Source organism: Sarcophilus harrisii, chromosome 1, assembly GCF_902635505.1.
Source record: "Sarcophilus harrisii chromosome 1, mSarHar1.11, whole genome shotgun sequence".
Classification (NCBI taxonomy): domain Eukaryota; kingdom Metazoa; phylum Chordata; class Mammalia; order Dasyuromorphia; family Dasyuridae; genus Sarcophilus; species Sarcophilus harrisii.
This window is the reverse complement of record NC_045426.1, coordinates 191,290,962-191,314,651: the sequence shown is the minus strand read 5'-3', so window position 1 is coordinate 191,314,651 and position 23,690 is coordinate 191,290,962. Positions and strand designations below refer to the sequence as shown.

Here is a 23,690-nt window from a genome sequence, read left to right as displayed (position 1 = left end):
TTATGTCACTGACCATTCTGATTCCTTCCATTTCTTTTTCTTTTCTTATTGCTATTGCTAGAATTTCTAGTACAAAATTGAATAATACTGGTGATAATGAAAATCCTTTCATTCTTGAACTTACTGGGAAGACTTCTAGCTTATCTTTATTAAAAATGGTATTTGCTGATGATTTTAGGTATCATTTTAAGGAAAAAGATACTGAAAAAAAAAACCTGTTTTCAAATGCTTTTAATAGGAATGAATGTTATGTTTTATCAAAGCTTTTTCTGCATCTATTGATAGTTATATGGTTTTTGTTACTTTTGTATTAATATAATTGATTATGCTAATAGTTTTCTTTATATTGAACCATCCCTGCATTTCTGGAATAAACCCCACTTGATCATAATGTATAATATCTGTGATATGCTGTTATAGTTTACTAACTAGTATTTTATTTAGGATTTTTGCATCAATATTTATCAGTGAAAGTGGTCTATAATTTTTTTCTCTATTTTTGCTCTTCCATATTAACTGTATCTGTATAGTCTATCAACACCATAATTGTTTTATAAAAGGAGTTTGGTAGGACCTTTTGCCTATAATTCCAAATAATTTATTTAATATTAGAATATAGTTAATCTTTAAATGTTTGGTAAGAATTTGTTTGTAAATCCATCTCATCCTAATGCTTTTCTCTTAGAAAATTCGTTTAAGTTCTGTTCAATTTCTGTTCCTAAAATACCAGTGATGCAATTTTCTTCTCTCTTTTTAAAAAATAATATTAACCAATGGCTTTCTATTTTATCAGTTTTTCATGTAAGCAGTTTCTAATGTTATTAATTCAATGATTTTCTTACATTCAGTTTTATTAAATTTACCTTTAATTTTTCAGGATTTCCATTTTGGTATTTGATTGGGGATTTTTAATTTGTTCTTTTCCTAGGTTTGTTTTTTAAACAAAAGTTACCTATGTATATATCCTGTAAATATAAGGCTATTAAATAAAAAAAAATTAAAAAAAAAAGATTCTATTAATCTTCTTGATTTTTTATTAATTTTTTTATTTAGATTTATTTAATTCTGAGAGGGGAAAATTGTAAGTCTCCTACCATCATAGTTTTATGATCAATTTCCACCTGTAATTTACTTAGCTTTTCCTTTAAAAATCTGAATATTATAGCATTTTGGTACATATATTTAGTTTTTATATTATTTCAGGGTACCTTTTAATATAATCTCCCTGCTTGTCTCTTCTAATTTGATCTATTTTAGCTTTAATTTTATGAGATCATGATTACTATTCTCTGTTTTTTTTTGGGGGGGGGCTGAGGAAATTGGGGTTATATGACTTGCCCAGGACCACATAGCTAGGAAGTATTAAGTGTCTGAGGTAAGATTTGAATTCAGGTCCTCCTGACTGCTCTATCCACTGTGCTACCTAGCTGTCCCTGCCTTTTTTTTTTTTTTATATATCAGCTAACGCATAAAAAAATGCTTTACTTCATTCTATTTCAGCCCTTTATTTTTACTTTACATGTGTCTCTCATTTTAAAATATGTTTCATATATATTGTCAGATTCTGGGTTTTGATCCATTCTGCTATCATATCCATTTTATGGGTGAGTTCATCCCATTCACATTCAAAATTATAATTATTAGTTCCTCTCTATTCTACTTTTCCTCACTGTTTACCTTCTCTTTCTTCCATTTTATACCATCTCTCCTTATAAGTCTAATTTACTTCTGACTACATCTTCCCTATTATATCCTTTATTCTAACCTTCATTCTCCTATTTCTTAATCCACACATGTTTCTAAGAGTCTTTCTCTCTTATTTGATCCTTGCCCTCCTATTTTTTGCAAGTGAAGATGATTTTTATACTCTACTATATGTATGTTATTCCCTCTTTAATCCAGTTCCAATGAGAATAAGTTTTTTTTGGAACTGTGCCCAAAGGGCTATCAAATTATGCAAACCTTTTGATCCAAAAGTGTTTCTACTGTATATGTATCCCAAAGAGATCATAAAGAAGGGGGAAAGACTTACATGTGCAAAATGTAGTGGCAAGGAAATGGAAACTGAGTGGATGCCCATCAGTTGGGGAACGGCTAAATAAGTTATGGTATATGAATGTAATGAAATATTATTGTTCTATAAAAAATGATGAGCAGACTGATTTTAGAAAAGCCTGGAAAGACTTACATGAACTGATGCTAAGTGAAGTGAGTAGAACCAAGAGAACATTGGACACAGCAAACAACAAGCTTAGATAATGATCAACTGTGATGGACTTGGCTCTTTTTAATTCAGTGAAATAATTCAATCCAATTCCAATAGATTGTGATGGAGAGAGCCATCTGCATCTAGAGAAAGAACTCTGGAGACTAAATGTGGATAAAAGCATAATATTCTCACTTTTTTTGTTATTTTTTGCTTGTTTTTTTTCTCATTTTTCCCATTTTGAACTGATTTTTCTCATGCAGCATGAGAATGTAGAAATATGTTTAGAAGAATTGCACATGTTTAATTTATATTGAATTACTTGCTGTCAAGGGAGGAGGAGGGAAGAGGAAAGAAAAAAATTTTGATTATAGGACTTTGTAAAGGTAAATGTTGAAAAACATCTTTGCATGTATTTTGAAAAATAAAAAGCTATTTTAAAAAGAGAGAGAATACAGAAACCTCCCTATGAGATAGGCACTCCGTTTTACATTTAAGGAAACTGAGGCAGAGAGAAGCTAAATAATTTGCTCAAGGTTACAAAACTAGTAAATATCTGAGGGCAAATTTGAACTTAGGTCTTTCCCAACTCCAGGCCCAACACTCTATCTGTAGGCTGCAACATAAAACTAGCAAAGAACTCTGAAGGTAATGGTTATCACCAATAAATTTTATGACAAAAGGAAGAGGAGTGGCGAAGAGGTAGACAGCCAGAGTGCTCCAAGGGATGCTCTTATGATGTTGGGCAGAGATGTCAAACTCTTGCCTGCTCCTAAAATGTAACTGGGAAATATTTAACAAAATAAAAATATAATAAAAAATTTTAAAAAGAGAGAGAGAATAGCTATAACTAGTTCTAAAATTTCAGGGAAATTATCCTTAACAATTTCTTTAAGTATAGTGTCTAGACATACTCTTTCTTTAGGTAGTCCAACTTATATTTTCTCTTTTCTGTTTTCCAGGTCACTTGTTTTCTAAAGAGATATTTTACATTCTTTTTTATTTTTTTCATTCTTTTAATTTTGTTTTATGATTTCTCAATGTCTTGTGAATTAATTAGTTTCTCTTTGCCAATTCTAAATTTTAAGGTGTTATTATTAATTTTTTGGCAAGTCTTTAGATATCTTTTTTCTAATTGGTTGAGTTTTCACAATTTTCTTGATTTTATATTATTAGTCTCATTTCTTTTCCCAATTTTCCCTCTCTTATTTAATTTTTAGGTTCTTTTTTTAAAGCTCTTCCAAGAACTCTTTTTTGGACTTGAGATTATTTTACAGGGCAGCTAGGTGGTGTAGTGAATAGAGTACTCTCCCTGAAGTCAGGAGGACCTGAGTTCAAATCCGGTCTCAGACACTTAGCACTTCCTAGCTGTGTGACCCTGGACAAGTCGCTTAACCCCAATTGCCTCAGGGGGGGAAAAAAAGATTATTTTCATTTTTCTTTGAAGCATTACAAGTAGTTGTTATGACTTCATTGTCTACTTCTAAGTTTGAACATTGATCTTCTCTATCCTATTTCTTAAGTATTAATTTTATGTTAGGGGTGTGTTCCACTCTTGGGGTATAAGGGATATCTCATTTATGCTATTATTTTCTGAGCCCTATCTGGGGGCCTTTGACTTTTTGGTTCTTCCAATGTTCTATAATGCAAGGCCTGATTATTGCTCCTTCAATTCACATCTTGGTCTGTAAGTGATCTCAAATATTCTACTCCTATACTTGAGATTCAAACAGTGCCCCCACCACCTCTGCCATAGCAAATGCTCTCCTATGATCAACCAGGCAACTGCAGATATCTGCTTGCCCCTCTGTTCTAGAATGGAAACCATTCTTATCTTCTGTGAGTAACCATAAACTTACAGGGCCCTACCCCTTTGTAAAATTGTATCCTTCTTCACTCCTCCTCATATGCAACCATAGCCTGAGACTTGTCTTAGTCAAGTGAGCAGCACCTCGTACCAGTTATCTCGTGCCCCACCACGTTCCCTGATCAGTTATTTGGTTAACTCTCAAACTCTCCATGAGGCAAAAGTTGCTAAGGCTGAGGCTACCATAAATACAGCTGCCCCCAGAGTTTGTTGTTTCTTGACTTGGGTGGTGTCTGCCAGGCAGTGTTTTCACTTTACTGTGATAGATCACCATTTTGGGAGGTCAGATCTTTCCTAGGATTTATGAGGTCTTTACTTTGTCCTAAAATTTTCCTTTTTTCATTTTCCTGCCAGTTCTTTTCCTATAAAGCTTTTATTTCAAGTCTTTTTTTTTTTTTTCACTTTTTCCATCTCTTCATTTTCTTCATCTCTTCATTTCCTCTAATAAATGGTAATCCTTAGGGACAAACTGTTTACCCCTAAGTTTTGTTTGTACTTCTGGAATACTCTCTTCCAGGTTTACCACTTAGGCCTCACTTAACCTACAATATTTCTTCAAAGTGTTGGTATTTTCCTCTGTTGATTCATTTTTCCAATCTGTCTTTGGACTGTGATTTTTTGCCATGATCAAGCTCCGATTTCACTGGCATTTTTGGATTAGTTGGGTATTTACTATATGGTCTTATCCTTTTATAGCCTGTATGCTGCTATTATAGCCATTCTGGCCGACATGGCACCTCATCTTATGCTTCAAATTTATTAGATTTGGCCTTTCTCTGTCTTATGCAATCTCTAATTGGTAGTTTGTTCCATACTCTGCTGGAGTTCTGATAGATCAGTCTGATCTCTGGGAATGTACTACATCTCTAGTCTTTTTTTACTCCCTCTTCCCTCAAAGCACGTGCAATGTTGACTTTATTTCCTGATGAGATTTTCAGTGCTCCAAGGGCCACAGGTTGACCCTATCTTCCTCCCTTTTAAAAGTAACTTATAACTAGGAAATCATTATATATTTCAACAACAATACTATATAATGATCAAATCTGATGGACATGGTTCTCTTCAACAATGAGATGAACTAAATCAATTCCAATTATTCAGTAATTAATAGAACCAGCTACACCCAGTGAAAGAACTCTGGGAAATAAGTGTGAACCACTACATAGCATTCCCAATCCCTCTATTTTTGTCCACCTACATTTTTTATTTCCTTCATAGGTTAATTGTACATTATTTCAAAGTCCGATTCTTCTTGTGCAGCAAAATAACTGTATAGAAATGTATATATATATTGTATTTAACATATACTTTAACATATTTAACATGTATTGGTCTACCTGCCATCTGGGGGAGTGTGTGGGGGGAAGGAGGGGAAAAAATGGAACAAAAGGTTTTGCAATTGTCAGTGCTAAAAAATTACCCATGCATATATCTTGTAAATAAAGCTATAATAAAATAAAATAAAAGTGATCTATAACAAAAGTGACTCTCTTTACTCATTTTTCTTTTTGCAATCTAGGATTGTGATTTTATTTCAGATTCCAGGCCCCAGAAACTGTTTTTACTTTTGATCCATCTCCAATCCCACCCTATACCATCCTCATTCACAGCATCCACTGGCTTCAGTTCCTGTTACCAGAATTTGGGTCCCACTGGATTTTCTTAATATAAGACTTTTCCCCTCACCTGTTGTTTCAGAACTATTTATTTGAGTTTATGACTTATCCCTAACTTATCCTACAACTGTAAGACTATCAGACATCAAACCGAATTCTCTGAGGCAAACCCTCTCCAAGATTCCACTGGATTCTTTTTCACTTCTCTTTCTCTTTTGTTTTTATGATCATTGCTCTCTCTCAGATCCTTTTCAGATATTTGCTGAAGTGTAAGACAGATGGACTACCCAACAATCTTTACACATTTACCACCTTAACCAGAAGTAATCCAGTGTTTTTCCACTAAAGATAGTTCTAGTTTTGGGGTTTTGATAGATACTATTTGTCATAATCAAAAAAGTCCATTTATTCTTTTGCTTTCTAGGATTTTTAATATAAATAAGTATTATATTCTGTCAAAACTCTATTGTGCATCTACCTTAATTTTTATCATTTTATTTTTAATTTAGCTTATTATTTAGATAGTTTTTAATATTGAACTGACTGAATTTTTCTATAAATCCAACATGGTCATAGAGAATAATCTTTTTAATATGTTGCTATAAACTCTTTGCTAATATTTTACTTAATAGTTTTGCATCAATGTTCAATGATCTATTATAATTCCATTGCCTTATTTTTCCTCTTTTTAGATATTTGGACTATATTTAACACATAAAAGGATATCTTTCTCTAATTTTGCAATTAATATGATACGAGTCAGTAGTTCTTAAAATAATTTATTTTTAAATCCATCTTGGTTTATTTTCTTTTTTCCTTTATGGATTACTCAGTTTATTTTTATGTAATTGGACTATTTAAATTTTCTACTTCTTGTTCTGAAGCAAAAATTTTTGAAGCATAAGAACTTGAACATTCAATCTGGCAATAAGCTCTCTCCTACAACAGGACTTTCTAGAAGATATTAGTCATAGGATTTGGTCTACCTGATGAGAAAATGATAAGCAATATCAACCAATCAACTCTATATATCGCAAAGACTCAAAAGCTAATTTACCCCCACCCTCATTTTCTGTTTAATAAGCTTAAACATGCCACTGAAAACCAGGAAAATTCAAATCTATCATTTAAGATAATACAATTTATGAGGGCTTACTACTAAATTGTAAATGATTAATTTTGTTTGAGATGGTGTCAGAAATCAGAATGCTCTGGATGGATGATATTGGCCCGAACTGCCTGGCTTTTTTTTCCTATTTCACGAGACAAATATAAGATACATTTTACAGAATTCATGCACTTAGCTTTTGTTTAAGAATATAAACTATTCATTATATGATTTGTAAAATTGCTATTTTGGGGTCCTACGTGCTTTCTGGAAGTTTTGCATGTAAGGGAGCAAAGAGGTTTAAAAAAAAAAAAAAAGTCTTTTCAATCAGCCTTCTTTGCCTTTATGCTACTACCATATCAATCTGCTTGCCCCAGAGTTCAACTACAAATATTCGAGTTATTTGGAGATTTAACTTTTTGCTAAAAAACAGCAAACTTGATTTGAACTAAAAGAAGTTCCAGTATTATTGAGTAAATAATATTAACTAATCAAATTAGAGGCAACTGGTGGCCATGGATAGAGCACTGGGTCTCAAGTCAGAAAGACCTCAGTCCAAATCCAATCTCAGATATTCATTAACTATGTAATCCTGGCCAAGTGACAATCTCTGTTTGCCTCAGTTTCCTCAATTGCAAAACTGGGGACAATAGTAGCACCTACCAGTCAGGATTATTGCAAGGACCAAATGAGATGATATTTGTAAGAGCACTTAGCACTGTCTTAGCACATAATAACTATATAAATGCTTATTCCCTCATCCCTCCTCATTCCCAGAATAATATTTTTATAACATATTTTGTATTTTATATACAAGGTAGAATAGGAAATATAAAAATTAACTCAGTGGCAAATAGGTCTAAAGGATAGTCTCCTCTCCTCTGTTCCATACCTCATAAAGTTTTCCCACAGCGAAAGTCAATCAGTCAATTGGCCTATGATTTACAGGCCAATTTGGTCAGAATTTCTAAACTTAAAAGCTCCTACTTTAAAATGGAATTTCAAAACTGGAAACTGAGAAGATGCCCATCAATTGGAGAATGGTTAAATAAGCTATGGTATATGAATGCTATGGAATATTATTGTTCTGTAAGAAATGATTAGAAGATGATTTCAGAAAAGAACTGATAAGTAAGTAGAACCAGGAAATCATTGTGCATGGCAACAGCAAGATTATACAAAGATCAATTCTGATGGACATAGGTCTTTTCAACAGTGAAATGATTTGAACCAGTTCCAATGGTCTTGTAATGAAGAAAGACATCTACACCCAGAGAGAGGATTGTGGGAACTGAGAGTGGATTACAACATAGTATTTTCACTCTTTTTGTTGTTTGCTGGCATTCTGTTTTCTTTCTCATTTTTTTCCTTTTCAACCTAATTTTTCTTGTGCAGCATAATTGCGGAAATATGTATAGAAGAATTGCACATTTAACATATATTGGATTACTTGCCATCTAGGGGAAGGAGTGGGGAAGGGAGGGAAAAAATTGGAACACAAGGTTTTGCAAGGGTGAATGTTGAAAATTATCCATGCATATGTTTTGAAAATAAAAAGCTTTAATAAAAAAATAAAAATAAAATAAAATAGAATTTCACCGATTAGCTTTTAACTCTTAAATCAATTTTTCTTTGTATTATTGTATTAGTTGCCTTTACTGAAGTTAGTGTAACTAACTTGTTAGTGTAACTAAGTTGTATGGCAGATAGGAGGTAAATGTGTGATTCCAAAAGGACAATAAAATGATCATTTGGATATATTGCTAATTCAGCTAGCATTTTAATTGAGCTTTTTAAAAGTCAATGTATTAAACAAGTTCTTATCATATGATACTTTGTCCATCAATAGTGACACTGTATCTTAATTTACTCTGTGCCTCATGAATATCTTAGAATTCAGCAGGAAGGCTAAATGTGAGATAAGAAAAATAGGACTGATTAAAACAAAGTCTGTTCTGAAAAAATAGCACTGGCTTTAAAATTGCTTTACTCTGAGACCCTACCAAACAATCTAAGTTAGCAACTCTTACTAGTATGATGATTATTTCCCATACATACTTTATTAACAACAATAATAATATTCCAAAGGCATCTCATCTTTTGGGATTTGGAAATGAATTGTTGGTCTAATGGGACCTTTCTATGCAAAATTTTAAATTACTAGCATTTAAGGCTCCTCTAATTGAAACTATGAGCAGAGCCTGACTAGCAGAGGTTTCTTATGAAGTTTAACTACAAGAATACATATTGCAATGCTAATTTACTTAAAAGATTTACAGACTAGTAAAATTTAAACCGACTAAAATTCTGAAGTCAGACGATCCCCTGGAATGGAATTATTCTTAGCACTGTCTTCTTTTATTTCTCTATGCTCTCTTTGGCTGCTTTCCTCTCCCCCCCCCCCCCCCCCCCCCCCAGCTCTCTTTGAAGATTTTTGTGCTTTGTTATTTTTTTAAAATACAAGCAACAAACGTTCAAACACATTTTAAAGTACACAAATCACTCTACAAAATATCTCATTTGATCCTCATGATAATTCTAGGAGTGAGATGCTATAATTATCCTCATTTTACAGGTAAGAAACTAAGGCAGATTAGGTTAAGTGACTTAAATTAAGGCAGTTAACTAGATTGCACAAGATCATACAGTTAAGTGTCTGAGGTCATATTTGAACTCTTGATTCCAGGCCCAGATTCTTTCCATGGTGGCTACCTCACAGTCTCAAATGGAAAACAGCAAATCAAGTAAATGGCAAAACAAAATCAGGAATGTCTTAATATGCTAAACTCTAAGGAAGATAGTTTTGAATGAGAAGGATCTGAGTTTTAGAGGTTCTTACTAGGCAACTACAGCTTTCTCTTTACAATAATTTACAACCATTGCATATGAAATGTTTTCATTACAGCATATGGAACTATTGTAGTTAAAGGAACACCTCTAAGGCACTAATTCACTTTGCTTCAGAATATATACAAAAGATAAAGAGCAGCTGGGCTATGGGTAGATGAATAGTGAGATGATTTCCATAGAACATTTTATAGCAACAAATCGTCTCTTAGGATGATCTAGAACAAACAAAAATTATTTCTATTTTTATTCCTTTATGCCAGGAAAGAAAAAGTATTTGGTTAGTCTGAAGGATAATGTTTACAACAGCATTTTCTATTTTTATGATGGGTTAAGCACCTGAATTGTTGACATCTTTACCTGCCTACCAGAACCTAATTTAGTGGTCTTCCTGTCCCAAGGCAGCCTACAGGATAAATAAATGCAAGTTGGATCTTCATATGAAGACTCTTATAACCACTTACAATGTGTTCTAAATTCTTCTACTAAACTTCTTTTCACAAATCTCATTTTCTTCTTTTATTTCATAGGTTTGGAATAATCTCAGACTTCAGATGAAAAGAAACCTACTCTGAAAGCTGAAAATATCTTTAGATTATTCTTATGATCAGGAATTCTGGAAAAACGTCAGACTTGGTGAGATTTCCCTCTCAACTTGGTACTTGCATGTTTATATCCCTTAGCATCTGTGAGCAATAGCAATCTGAATTAGAAGATGGAACTTGTCCCCAGAAACCTTGGAGGAATGAAAATACCAGATGGATTGTAAAAGACCTTGCTTGGTCAACTGAGCAGTGAACAATTGGTTCCCATTTCTGTAACACTGGGTCTTAGTAAGATTTTACCTAAGCTCTGACTCTATCATACTTTCATTTGTTCTAAGGAGTCCAGCTAGGCTTCCAGTCATAAAGGCAGAAAATAAAATTCTCCATCTTAGAATAACCTCTTCATACTATTGGGACTTCCAGTCACTGGACTAGAAGATCTAAGTTCTAATTCTAATTCTTCTAAAAAATTGTTATGTGACTTTGGGAAAAAATAATTTAATTTTTCTGGCCTTTTCAAGTTCTCTTATATATTTAAATGAGTATGTTGAACTGGATTCCATACATATAGAAATTTCTAAGATTCTTAAAAAGAGAGCTGAAATGGGAACAAGACTCCCTCATTGCATGGTTTCTTTGATTAGAAAGTGTGATCTGAGTTCACCCATGTGTTCTCATGGTCTGCCTGACCAAGGCATATGTTCTAATGCTATTCTCTCTCTCTCTCCTCTCTCTCTCTTTCTCTTCTCTTTTATGCTAAAGAATCACTGACAGCTGCTGTTATTGACAGCAGGCAGGACCTGAGCTCCAGCAGCATCAAAAGCAAAGCAAAACAGTTAGAGATCTAAGACTCATCCCTTTCTACAATGATTTTTTTCTCTCATTTCTATATACCTGTAGATGAGTTTAGAGATTAATAAGCAATGGAGACATCCGATTAGTTACATTTTAAAAATCCCCTGTAGTTTATAAGTGATACCTACCAGCATATTATTTGAAGCAGACTATTAATTTATTCTTACCTATTTAGAGGATTCTACTAAATTTTTATGAGTAAGGAGAATAAAAGGGAAGATAGAAAGGAAAAAGGGGGACTGGCATTTGCATGGAAAAGTTGAGAAATATGTGCCTTAGTATTTTAATAACTATTTTTAAAGTTCTTCAAATTTTTATTAGTCATTCGCTTTCAGCAAGATAAGGTGCTGACATCTTGTTTAACATAAAACAAAAGCTGAAATACTTTTAACATCAACAGATAAAATCAAAGATGATATATTTCTTTAAAAAATAAAATTTTAAATATCAAACTCTTCCCTTATCACTCTGAATATACTTTAAAAAAAAGTAGGGTATTTCATTTCTGATTTAACATTAAAATAAAAATCAAATTTACAAATTTTGAGTTAAAATTTTAAAATTTGTCATTAATTTGCAACACATGGGTACACTCAGATCAGACTTTCTAATCAAAGAAGTCATGCAGTGAGGGAGTTCTATCCCCACTTCAGCTACATTTTTAAGAATCATAGAAATTTCTATTTATGTGGATCTCAGTTCAACATATTCATTTTATACATAAGCGAACTTTGAGACCCAGAAAAATTAAATGTTCAATATTATTTATCAAATTATTGTAAAAACCAATGTTCCATTTACAACTACTTTACTTGTTTAGCAAAACACAGGACCAACATACCAACATCTCAAGGACTATCAAAGTCTGAAAAGTACCTTGTCAAATTATTACATGCTAAAAACCTTAAAATAGTCACATTCTTTAAAGCAAGGGTAGTGATTCACAATGGAGAAGGGACCATCTACTGTTTATGTTTATTTTGTATCTATTTCATCATCTTTGAGAGTTTTCAGTTGACAGTGTTATATGATTTTCCACTTTTAAAATCTGAAAACATCTTCACCATTTTTCACTATTTAGAAAGTTTCAATACTTTTCTATTATGAAGTATGAGACTAGAACATACCTAAGTGACCAAAAATTGACTCCCCACCCACCCTGAGGGTAAAATACTATAATTCATGTTTAGTAGGGAAGATGGTTTTAGTTCATATAGTTACTTTCCCAGCTGAAATAACACAGCAGATTAGTGCTGTTTGAATGCTGTTAATTGCTCCAAGTTCTTAGACTTAGTAAACAAGCCAAATTGGCCAGAAACCAAATAGTAACCCAAACAGACTTCCTTAGATAAGATAAACATTGTTACTTTAAAATTCTCCTTGGATTAAATTTTTTAGTCATATGGGTATATATTTTTTTACTTTTATTATTTTTAAAGTGGATTGTACATCTAAAAAAATTGGAATGAATTGGGATATTTGAGGAAAGGATCTTCACTTATCTAACATTCACTAAATTAAAGGTCTAATGCCCCATTCAGTCGATAATTAATAGTGATGCTGGTACTATACTATTATCCTATAGGAATTTAACTTTAGAGGTGGACTAGTAAATAAGGAAGTCTGATATACAAGGTCATGCTTGTATATACAAGGTCATACTCTTGTCATTTCTGCTTGGAATAGCCAACATCCTAAACTAGGATTAAGCCTATTATCATTCGCTTTTAATATATAATATAACTGATTCTTTTCAGTCATTTTTTGCAAAATCCTGGAATTGAAATATTTGTATAGGAATATAAAATGTCAGAGAGAATTTTATAGACCATCTTTTCAAGATAAAATTGTATATTTACTGTATTTTTACTACTATACATCTGAGATTCTTCCAATTGTTTTACAACTTGCAGAATATCTGAGATACTTGATTTCAAAGTCTTTACATGGTCTTTCAGCCTTTGGTTATAAATATTGCTAGGTCAAGCCCATTTCCTTAGTCATAGATAATGACTGCTGGATCAGCTAAGAATGTATGGATTTTGTTCTGTGTATTTAGCAGATTTTAAATATGAGCATAGCAAAGATTCTTTTCTTCATGACTTCTGCCTTGAAAACTTTAAGCAAGTTACATAGGTTGTAAATCCAATCCTTTATAGTCCAGTTAGAATTGCATGGAGAAAAATCCATTTCTCAGACATAGCTTACACCACTGATCCCCAGCAATCTTAGATTGTGTGGGTCACAAAAGGCTGAGGCAAAAGACTTAGTGTAAACCAGTATATCATGTGCCAGCATGCTGTTGTGAATCTCAGATGTATAGTAGTAAAAATACAGTAAAAATACAATTTTATCTTGAAAAGATGGTCTATCAAATTCTCTCTGACATTCTATATTCCTATATAAATATTCCTATACAATATTCACAAATATTTTATGCTTAGGAATGATAAATATATTTTAATTTTCCAAGTTCCCTAATTATTGATAACATATTAGGTTTTTAAATGGGGCCTTCATTAGTGTTTCTATATTAGCATTTTAAAGTAGCTCCATGTGCACTTTGCATTTTAGGGGCTTCTGATCTAAAATGAACAATGGTGTTAAGAACAAAAGTACACAAAGCCAAATTAGCCGTTAGCTTGCTTTAACAACCCACAAGGAAAAATACAAAATGATAAATGGTCAGTTTATTCAAAAAAAGAATAAGAGAAAAATGAGCAGCACATTAATAGTATTTAAGTGAAAAACAGGCATAATGAAAAAATAGCACACTTTCAATACATTCTTTCACATAGTAACCTAAGTACTTTATAAATAACTAGGGTCCTAAGAGAGCTACTAACTGATGCAATGGATAAAGCTCTGAGTCTGGATCTCAAACACTTACTAGCTGTGATACCCTAGCTGATTCATTTAATCCTGTTTGACTCAGTTTCCTCATGTGCAAAATGAACTGTATATAGCAAATCACTCCAGGATGTTTTTCAAGAAAACCCCAAATGGAGTCACAAAGTGTCAGACACGCCTGAACAAACAAAAACTTCTAAATAGTGTTTCTCTGAATTCACTTCACTTTGCATCAGATGTCCTGCCTGGAACAAGAGGACACTCCCAGGATAAGTTCATCATTTAAAAACGTACCACCTTGCTGAAGGTTAACTGAAGCCTTGACTGATACCACCTCCTGTAGCCCCTTCTCCCCTCCAACAGGAGAGCTGGAAGGCAGAGTCCTAAATGTTAGGAAACATACATTTAGAAATGAAGATGATGTAAAAACAAAAAAAATATAAATAGAAAAAAGTTTAAAGAAGGATCCCTTGACATTGAATGCACTGTTGGATGATACAATAAAATAGTCAAACCATTCTGGAAAAAGTTTGGAATTATGTAGTGAAAGAGGCTAAAACAAAACTAAGCAGATAATTATGACAAAAGTTGGCCCCAGAGAAATTATAAGAAAATGTACTTCCCTCTCCTCTATTGAAGAGGTAGTAGATCATAGAACAGCAAATTATGGATGAGGGAATATTGCATATATTTTTGGACAGTCTCAATTTGTCAGTTGGTTTCCCTTAACTCTAAAAAAACTTTGTTATAAGAAAAGGTTTGGTGGATAAAAGGACAATGATAATATATGTTCAGAAATGAATGTGATATAAAAGCAAAAGCTATCAGTAAAAGCTGTTCAAATTTAAAATTTTTAAAAGAATATTCCCTTGTGAGCTATTCATTTGCTTATAAAGAATAATCTTGATTAAGTGAGTAGGGGAAAGAAGAACCTTTAGAACTAGTAATCAGATGACCTAAATGTGTTAGATCTATCATTTACTACTAGCTTTAAGACAACTCACTCCTCCCCACTTTATAGGTGAAGAAACTAAAATTCAGAAGGATTAATAGTATATGCCCCTCCTACCTTATGGGGCTTTATGAGGATTAAAAAAAGAGATATATGCAAGTGCTTTTTGAATGCTAACAACTATACAAAAAATTATTAAAGTATTAAAAGTATTATTAAATAAAATAATTGAGACATTGGAAAGTGAGAAAAATTATAAGAGGTGATAGAATAATAGTTCTCATTTAATATCAAGGGAACCCTTAATTTCTCTGTCTTAACATGGCCTGTGTGAAAATGTAAAGAAATGTTGTTTTATCTTTTGGATGTGATAGCTGGACTCAAGATTCCTTTCTATTAATGAGCAATGTGATAAACTTCCCAGTGTACTAAGTTAATTGATTTTAAAACAAAGTAAACTGACACCTGATAACCAAATTCAACACAGCTAATCAACCCCCAAACACCCAATTAATTCACTTTTCTAGGAGCAATTAACACCCTGATTACAATTACTGGATCACAAAGAGTATATCAAAATTCTGTAGTCTTTTGGCTGTCCCTCAAGTTTACTCATCTTTTTCTAAAACTTATTAATGTCTTCAGTAGACACTGAAATCAGTGAGCAGAAGGATTCTGGAGAATAGGACTGAGAATTCTATCAATTTAGAGAGAGGCACATCATTTCAGTTTATATTAAAGTTCTTCATTAATTAGTCATGTCATATTCTGGACAAGGGACATACACCATGCACTTAATGGAAGCTCAGTAAATATTTGCAGATAACACATGCTTTAAACAACTTTTAGGTAGACTCCACACTTTTCTACAGAAAGGCAGTTTGCAGCTAAAACTCACTAAATTTTAACTTCACAAATAGGGTTGAACCTATTATTGGCCAATAGTGAAAGGGGAGAATGATTTGAGTTGAAAGGCATAATCAACTAAATTCATTTGAATCACAATGGACAAAGCCTGGTTTTTCAGAGCTATAATTTGAGAGGGGTTTTAGCGGTCTACAAACTAAAAATGAATTGTTAGTATGATGTGGCAGCCAAAAAAGCTAAATTTTGGTTTATGCTGGAAAATATACAGCTATTTGGAATGGGGATATGATCTCGATCTGCTATTCTGTACCTTGTTGAGACCATACCTGTAATGATCAATCACATTCTAAGCACCAAAGTTTAGGAATGACACCATAGAATGGTGAGCTTCCAGAACAGAGCAACCAAGATGATAAAGGACCTTGAGTCCACACCCTATGAGAACTGCTCAAAGGAAGTGAAGAAAATTGGAATAGAAAAGAAACAAACTGCAGCAGTGAGTGGGTAAGGCAAATGACAGCTTAAATATTTGAAGGGCTGTCTGGAAGACACCTGTTCTGTTTGGCCTCCAAGAATAGAATCAATTAATCAACATGTATTAAGCACCTGTTATGTGCTAAGTGTAGGGATACAAAAAGAGTCAGAAGACAGTCTCCTACCATCAAGGAGCTTACAATCTAATGGAGAAAACAACATGCAAATATGAATACATTAAAATTTTAAAACCCAAGTTTTATACAGTATAAATAGGAAATAATTATCAGAGAGAAGACACTAGAATTAAGAGGTAGAGAAAGCCTTCTTATATAACATGGAATTTTAGCTGGCACTTAAAGAAAGATTTCAGAGTTCTTGAATATAGAGATGGTTCATTTGTGGGTGATGGCAAGATCAAGGATATGGTTATCTTTGTATATGGCTGAAGTAGGATGAAAGAGTAGCTCATGGGAGGTGAGTAGGTTGAGGAGCTGAGCAGTTAGGAATTTTTTCATAAAGCTTTTTATTTTTTAAACACATGCATAAATAGTTTTCAGCATTCACCCTTGCAAAACCTGATGATCCATTTTTTTTCTCCTTGCCCTACCCCTTTTCCCAGATGGCAAGTAATCCAATATATGTTAAACATGTACAATTCTTCTAAACATATTTCCACATTTATCATGCTACAAAAAAGGGGAAAAAATGAGAAGACAAAAACAAAATGCAAGGAAAAAACAACAAAAAAAAAAATGAATATACTACGTCCCCACTTAGTCCCCACAGTCCTCTCCATAACCATACCATTGGAATTGGGCTGAATCATCTCACTGCTGAAAAGAGCTAAATTCATCAGAATTGATTATTATATAATCTAGCTGTTGCCATGTACAACATTTTCTTGATTTTACTCACTTCACTTAGCATCAGTTCATGTAAGTCTCTCCAGGGCTTTCTGAAATCATCCTGCTGGTTATTTCCTTGTAGATAATAATATTCCATAACATTCATATACTATAACTTATTCAACCATTCTCCAGTTGATGGGCATCCACACTCAGTTTCCAGTTTATTGCCACTACAAAAAGGGCATTTTCACTTTCTCAAGGTCATTTTACAGATAAGGAAACTTAGGTAAGCAGAGTGATTTCTGGAGAGTCACATGGCTAGTAAGTATCTGAAGTGGAATTTGAACTTGGGAAGATGAGTCTTACATCTACTCTAGGCTCTGGAAAAGCTATCTACTGCAGTATCTAGCTGCCTATGACAGACACTACATAATGTAAAAGATTTAGAGGCAAGCCCCTCACCACACTTCTTGGTCAGTCTATGGAGAATTTATGGGAAGACATACACACATATTACTCATGAATAGATGAACTGCTCTCTCCACCGTTGATAAGAACTCAAATACTGATGATATCACTGATGTTAACAACTCATATTTAAGAGCTTATTGGCTTATAAAAACTTTCCTCACAACAAATTTGTGAAGTATTATGAGTACTATTTATGCTCATTTTACAGTTGAGGAAGTAAAGTTGAAAGCATTATAGAGGCAGTAGTTCTTCAGATTCCAAATCATATACTATAGTAGGTGTTGGCAAATTACAAGTCCCAAAAGCCAAATCCTGCCTACATCTTAGTTTTGTGCAGCCGAAGAGATAAGAATGGTTTCTACAATTTAAAAAGTGTAAAATTTAATAGTTTTGGTATTTCTCATAGTTTATTGATTCCTGCACACTCTCATCTGAGAACCCATCCATATGAATTGTTATTGTTGCCGAAATCATCAATATATCATCATCACCACCATCCATAATCACTAAGCACTAACATCAATCATGTTTTTCTAACTCTACCTAACTGTACATGATTTATATGTCTGGTTACATATACAAGGCTGAAAAGCTAAAGGGAAAGCAGATATTATACGTGCACACACACATTTACACATACATGTACATATAGACATAAGCATATGTTTTTCTAATGAATTGTAAACAAACAATGTATAACCAAAACTCTATATGTGATCATTCTATTACAGATAGAATCATGAAAATGTGACAAGTGCTATAGTGTTTCCATTGATTTATGAGATTGAAGTTAATCAAATTAAAATTTCAAAAGCCTTACAAAAGATTCATTGTTAGCCATCCTTCCACTCCTTTAATCCTATTTCTTGCTATTAACACCCCATAACAAAGCAGTGGGGGGAATTGCTTCATTGGTACAAGGAAAGTTTTATGATCTCTTTAAATAATAATTGATACTCTCTTAGGGACCAATGAGTAGTTGTTTTTTTTTTTTTTCTTTTCCTCATTCAAACCTAACAACTCATCTCCTGTATATGGAATTTTTGCCTACTAATAAATTAAAAAGTTCTGCCAAGTTAAAGAAGGACAGGTGATACAAGGTCTCTTTTACTCAGAAGTTGATACACTTGATTATTTTTCAGGAAACTCTCTCAGCAGGCATAACTGTATGAGGTAACACATTTCTGTTTGTCTTTGATGGAATCCTGAAATATTTACAAACTATAAAGGGATGTAAGGGTTGGTTTCCAAGATACTTGAAATGAAGCTATTTTGGTAAAGAAATTCCTCCTAATCACATACCATTCAAGTTGATAGAGACTAAATCCTTTAACTTCACTTGAAAATGAACAAAAACCAAACAAAGGATAAAACAGAAAAGATGAATTAAACAAGTTTTATTTGCTATGACACCTGATGGGAAGCACTAAAGTGCTGTTTCTCAAAGGTTTATGGGTGTAACTACTATCCAAACAGTTCTAGAGGTGTTATAGCAAAGCTTCTTAAACTGTAGGTTGCGACCCCATGTTGTTACTGAATGTGGGGGTCACAAAAAAGTAATTGAATGTGGAAGTCACAAAAAATTTGGCAGCAGTAAAAGGTATCAAATATTGTACCAAGATTTAATTCTTTATGTAAAAATAAATAAGCAAATCTATCTCATTACCATGCAAATTTGCTTTTGTCTTTAATAAAATTATAAGTATATCAAAGAATTATTTAAAATAAATTTATGATTTATTATCAATAAAGGTTTGATTTGTGCTTTATATATCTGGGGTCACATAAAAATTTTTCAGAGAAAAAGGGTTACTAGTGGAAAAAGTTTAAGAAACCCTGTGTTATAGGATTCATGAAATAAAGTACTCTTCGTGGAAACTGGTGGAAAAGAGTTGCTTAAAGTAGTTGGTTAGAATGATATTTGTATACAAATTTTGAAATTCTGATTTTGATTTTGGCTTGATAAAATGATTCACTAAATCTTAATTCTGAAGCTGAAGCTCAATTTTTCCCTTTCAAGAAAAGGAAAAAGGGAGCAAGTTTGGTTGGACCACTTTCCAGTCAAAAACAGTAATAAGCAGTCACTTTAAGGAGAAGCTACCTAAATGGATGGAAATTGGTCTCATTCATATTAACAAGAAGGAGAAATATAAATATTCAAGAGCCATTGAGAAGCAAGGAGGTTGATTCTTTCCATCAAAACTATTCATGGAAGTCAATTTTAAGTAATTTTGTACTTGAATATTTAATATTTCACTTCCTAGGAAAATTATTAGTAGAAACCAATTACTCACACAATAAATTTTTACCTTAAGCATACACATCTTAGCCAATGTAATTTCCCACACAGAAGGTGAAGAGGCAAATATATCTTTCTCTCAGCCTGTTAAAACTTGTATGTCTAGGGAATAAACAGAAAAAGAAGAAGACTTTAAAAAGTTACAACAGGACATGGAAATTCAACTTCTATTTATATTAATCAGGAAATAAAATAGGAGATTAAAAACAGTAGTCCCTATCAAACTTTGTCTGGGACTGACTTCTTCCCCTCAGAAGTAGACAGACCTTTTGAGCTTTTGACAGAAAGCAAAATGCTACTGGTAGTATTTATAAAAAATTTACCAAAGTTTAAAGTGATCTGCTTCTGCAGATCTGCAACAAATATGTTCAAATTCAAAATATCACAATAGATCATTACTGTTCTAATTTTTAAATGCTTATCAAGAGAAATTAGATTATTCTAATTTGGGGTTAGTACAGTCACTGCTGATTGTAAACAGTTCAATTTCAAAGGCCAAAAATTTGATTAAGCAAAAGGGAAACTAGGGTCTTGTCTTCTAAAACAAGGGGTTTTAGTTTTATTCTGAAGCCTTTCTCCTTAGCACTTATATATATAAAATAACAACAATTATTCATTTAATACCTACAATCTGCCAAATGCTGTACAAAAATGATCTCAGTTGATCCTCACAACTCTGTCAAGATGGGTGCTATTCTTATTATCATTTTTACAGAAAAAAAGAAATTGAGGCTGAAATAGAGGTTAAGTGACTTCTCAGAGTCACACAGCTAAGAATATGAGGCCAGATTTGAACTGAGATTTGAATTTAAGTCTTCTTAACTTCAGGCCCAACACTTCATCCAATTCACTCCCCTCCCCTCACTTTCCTATCTAAATGGGAGAATAAAAGTTGGGTTATAAAATTGAGTAACTGGAAAAGTCCATAATGAATAGCAATCTTCTGAAAGACTACTACTTAAAGAGGAAGCTAGATGGTAAAGTGGACATAGTGCTGGACCTCCAGTCAGGAACAATAATCTCAGACATTTAATTCAGCTGTGTGAATCTGGGCAAATCACTTAATCCTGTTTGCCTCAGTTTCCTCATCAGAAAATGAGCTGGAAAATGAAAAGGAAAACCAATATCTCAGCCAAGAAATAGCAAAAAGGGTCAAGAAGAATGAATTATGACTGGGGAAAAAAAAAAAAAGACTGAACCACCATCATCTAAAAGGTAAGAAGTTGAAAGCAGTTTACCATATAGAAATTAAGCAGCAATTTACACAGATTTTCTGACCCTAAATTCAAAGGAATTCTAAAAAGCTGAAAACTATGTGCTAAAAACTGTCAAATGACACAGTTCAGAATACTTAATTAAGCCTAGCTAAACTATAAAGCTAGAGTTTCTTGCTCACCAAACCTAAATGTTTGGTGATAGACCTCCTAGTAAGGGGGGAAAAAAAGAAATTTTCTTAAGGGTTTTTTTTTTTTTTTTTTTGGTTTTTGGTTTGTAATGACTCAGTGTGTTAGACAGAAGGTCTTTAAAAAGTTATAGTAGAAGATTTAGAAACTTCTACACATGCTTTAATCTCTAACCAGTGGCCTCTCAAGATCCTGAGCTCACATTGGCAAGGTCTGATCCTAAGGACTTGAATCCAAGAACCTAATTTCTTCGTTGACTCCCCATGCCTAGAACTGCCTCAGGAAAGTATAATATACTTTTAAGTAGGTTGTCATCTAGCTACCTCAATATGGATAAAAGGGTCCCCTGCTTTCAAAATGAAATATGAGTAATAGATGTAGAACAACCTTTATTTCACCCACAAAAAAAAAAAAACATAAAAAAGACTCAAGAGAAGTTCACAAACTGAGAATACATAAAAGATCTAGCACATCAGATCAATTTGAACTTGGAGATATGATTGAATATACCCGGATACAAATACAATTCTTCTCTCTGAGAGTCACAAACAGTCCCCAAGAGTTGTAGTAATAACCTGTAGTTTAGACGACTCATAATTTAAACATATGTGCTGCTCAACAAGCAATCAATCCCTTTTCCTGTGGACCTGCATTGGGCAATTAACTGGTTTTCCTCTCCAATATGCTCTACAGAAACTATCCATATGATTCTTTTCTTTCTCCATGAAAAATCCTGCCTTAGTAATCTCTTCTTATTCCTCATTCTATCCCTGCCCCTCACTCTTTCCTTCTTTGAGAGTGTACTCAGCAGCCTAACTACATACCTGGGAGAAGCACTAAGCACATAGGCTGGATTGGCTCATTTAAGTGGACAGGAAGGCCATTTGGCTTCCTTTCTACCTGAGGAATGAAAGACTCAATCTAGGGGAAATTGGTGTCCCGAGTGCCTATTGCTCTGAGGGAAATGTCTTTTTGACCGAGAGTGGCCAGTTGCTATAGTTTCCATAGGAGAGGGAAGTAATATTTTATTTAATTCAGCATTATTTTTTACTTAGGAAATGTTATTCTTTTAATCTGTTATCAGTAAAAATGATTTTTATTGCAATTAAGGTCCTCAAAAGTGCTTCACTGCATTCTAATTCCTGAAGTTGAATCACAGGACTGGCCTAGATTAGGCCCATCTGAAAACATTTGATAGTCAGCAGGAGTGATTTTGCAATGGCATTGTGGTTAAATGTATTTTTTAAGTGGAGGAAGAATGTTGTGGAAGAAATGGAGTGTCAGGTGATAGGTTAACCAGACATAAGCCTTTGGTTTCCTGTGGTTAAAGTATTGTTTGGGATTTACTGGGAGCCCTCTCAATGGAACAAGGAGAAAGTTCTGATTTACTCTGTCAGATTGACATAATAGAGAGCTAGAGAAGCTTGATAAGGAAAGATATATATATATATATACATACACACATATGTATGTTTATACATACATATGTGTATAATTTATGGAAATTATATATAAGGAAATATATGTATATGTATATATATAAAATTCATATGTGTGGAAATTATATATAAAAGGAAATACATATATGTACATATATAAATTATATATGTGGGAATTATATATATAAGGAAATATATATGTGTGTATTCATATACACACATATACACACACAGAGTATAATAGAATATTTCTTGGCTTTTCATCACAGCTTTAAAGAAGCTAATTGCCTGTGTAAGGATAATGAAGATAAATTGTTCTGATATAAGGTACACTATCCCTTTAGATAAATGTAGACATTTAGTGATAAAAGGAACAAAAAATGGTTTTGTATATGAGTTTTCTATTGTCAAAGGATGTAAGATATTGTCACTGTTATAAGCACTTTCATACATAGCTTCATTAGAAAAAAAACATCTTTGTTTTAACAGACACTGCTAACATGTATATGAAGAAACTGCTGATGTTGATACACGAACATATTTCACATCAGCTACAATAATTATCGCAATCCCTACAGGTGTTAAAGTGTTTAGCTGACTGGCCACACTACACGGACGTAACTTTAAATGATCCCCAGCTACACTATGAGCCCTGGGTTTCATTTTCCGTTTTACAATCAGAGGTTTAACAGGAATCATACTTGCCAACTCATCCCTGGACATTGTTCTTCACAACACATACTATGGTAGTAGCTCACTTCCATTACGTGCTATCTATGGGAGCCTTCTTCGCGATTATAGGAGGCTTCATCCATTGATTTCCACTCTTCACAGGCTACATACTAAATGACATATGAGCAAAAATCCACTTCTCTATCATATTCATAGGCGTCAATATAACCTTTTTCCCACAGCATTTCCTAGGACTTTCGGGCATACCTCGACGATACTCAGACTATCCAGATGCTTACAAGCATGAAATGTACTATCTTCAATCAGCTCCTTAATCTCTCTTACAGCCTTCATCTTAATAATCTTCA

The 23,690-nt window shown here is 33.2% G+C and overlaps 1 long non-coding RNA gene across 3 annotated transcripts in view; it reads right to left on the bottom strand.

Annotated features, from left to right (window-relative positions):
* Nucleotides 1-23,690, bottom strand: part of LOC116423470 — a 68,252-nt gene that overhangs the window by 26,381 nt on the left and 18,181 nt on the right. For all 3 annotated transcript variants that reach the window (XR_004234085.1, XR_004234087.1, XR_004234086.1), the window contains exon 2: nucleotides 19,819-19,910. This is a non-coding gene — a long non-coding RNA (uncharacterized LOC116423470). The remainder of the gene's footprint in view (nucleotides 1-19,818; nucleotides 19,911-23,690) is intronic.